Source organism: Pipistrellus kuhlii, unplaced genomic scaffold (assembly GCF_014108245.1).
Source record: "Pipistrellus kuhlii isolate mPipKuh1 unplaced genomic scaffold, mPipKuh1.p scaffold_m20_p_3, whole genome shotgun sequence".
NCBI lineage: Eukaryota > Metazoa > Chordata > Mammalia > Chiroptera > Vespertilionidae > Pipistrellus > Pipistrellus kuhlii.
In genome coordinates this window covers 29,515,387-29,517,585 of record NW_023425529.1, presented here as the reverse complement: position 1 = coordinate 29,517,585, position 2,199 = coordinate 29,515,387, and positions in this window count along the sequence as shown.

Sequence of the window (2,199 nt, the reverse complement as noted above, 5' to 3'; positions counted from 1 at the left end):
GACACAGGATATTAACTATTAATAACAACAAGAAAATCTGGATTATAGACCTAATATACTAAACTAGAGGCCCAGTGCATGGATTCATGCACTGGTTGGGGTCCCTCAGCCTGGACTGCACTCTCTCGCAATCTGAACCCCTGGGGGGATGTCGGACTGTCGGTTTTGGGTTTTCAGGATAGCATCTGCACAGAGCGGCAGATGTCCAAGGAGGAGCCCAAGCCAGGCTTTGTGTTAGGTGCTCCTAACCACTCACTCCTTAGTGCTGCCACGGAGGTGGGAGAAGCTACCGCCATGGCTGCTGCACTCACCAGCTATGAGCCTGGCTTCTGGCTGAGCAGTGCTCCTACTGTGCGAGCTCACTGACCACCAGGGGGCAGCTCCTGCATTGAGCGTCTGCTTCCTGGTGGTCAGTGTGCATCATAGTGACCGGTCATTCTGGTCATTCTTTATATATATATATATTATTGATTTTTTTTTACAGAGAGAAAGGTAGAGGGATAGAGAGTTAGAAACATCGATGAGAGAGAAACATCAATCAGCTGCCTCCTGCACACCCGCTACTGGGAATGTGCCCACAACCAAGGTACATGCCCTTGAATGGAATCGAACCCGGGACCTTTCAGTCCACAGGCCAATGCTTTATCCACTGAGCCAAACCGGTTTTGGCTCTGGTCATTCTTGTCGTGCCATCTTAATGGTTGTTTAGGCTTTTAAATATATAGATAACTTCATCTGCAAAGGTAGTTTTAAAAATATGACTTCCCTTACTTTCTTCACAAGATGTTGTAAAAATCAAATAAGATAATTATTGTATTGTGATACATAAATATAAATGTAATAGTAATAATAACAACCACCAGCACCAAGGCTGTCTGCAGGCCAGGTACTGTTCCATATACTGTCCATATTTTAACTCATTCATCCTTGAAACAACTCAATAATTTTATGTGATGTGACTATGGGACCCAGAACAATGTGCCCCAAAATCTCCTGAGGTCAGTTCTTCCTGATGTTTACATTTTATAGGTGGCCATATTTATAGGTAACAAATAAGTTTCATTAGTATTTTTGCATGTTAATGAACAACAAGAAATGTATTTAATTATGATCTAGTTGAACATTGAACTACTCCTGTATCTTTGTGCTTCTAATTATTTTTAAGAAAAGAAGACACATGGGTAAGGAATGCTGTTGAAGAGGAAGGGACTTATTTTCACTTTTTCTCATTTGTTTGCTGTAGCCCCAAGAAGAACTGCACTTCTGTCCTCTCTAGCTTCACTTCTTTCTTTGTTCCTCCTCATTGGAATGACTGAGATGACTGGGCAGAGTTGGGGAAGTTTGTTGGGCCACTTTCATTGGTGAGCTAGATCTCTGTTGAGGCTAAAAGCCAGTATTCATGATGGTCTTGTTCTCTCATTCACTTCTGAGCCCAGGTCCAACAGATTATCAATTCCTATTGGAGTGACAAGCACATGTGGACAGTGCCTGTAGTCCACTTTTTTTGTTTGTTTTTTGTTTGTTTGTGTGTGTGTGTATTTTTAAATCTTCACCTGAGGATATTTTTTCTTTTTTTTTTTTTTTTTTTTTTTTTTTTGAGAGAGTGGAAGAGAGAGGGAAAGACAGAGACAAATATCAATGTGAAAGAAATTGGTTGCCTCCTGCACACACCCTGAGCAGGGCCCGAGCCAGGGAGGAGGAGCCTGTAACCTTAATACATACCACAGTTTATTAAAAATACATAAAGCTATTATGAATATTTGTGCATGGGTTTTCTATTAATATATATTTTTATTTCTCTGGGGTAAATGCTCAGAAGTACTGAGTGATATGGTAGTTGCATATTTCATTTTTCAAGGAACTGACAGTTTTTCAGAGTGGGCCATGTATGCATGGCCCAGTTTTGATATATAGGCATTAAAACAGGACATATAATTAAAAATATATAATTAAAAAAATAAAACAAAAAATCTTAGTGACCAACTTAGGTTGTCTAGTGTCAATATCATTGCATTGCACTTCTGTAATGGAGAGGAGAAACCAAGATTTATATTTTCCAGAATGCTCTTCCCCAAATAGTTCCAGGGTAGTGTCTGTCCATAGAAGGCTTTGGAGTGAGCTGTGGATGGTGCAAGAGAAAGTAAAGTAATCACTCTCTGGAGGATCGTTAGGCAACTATGTGAAGCAGTAGCTAATCGA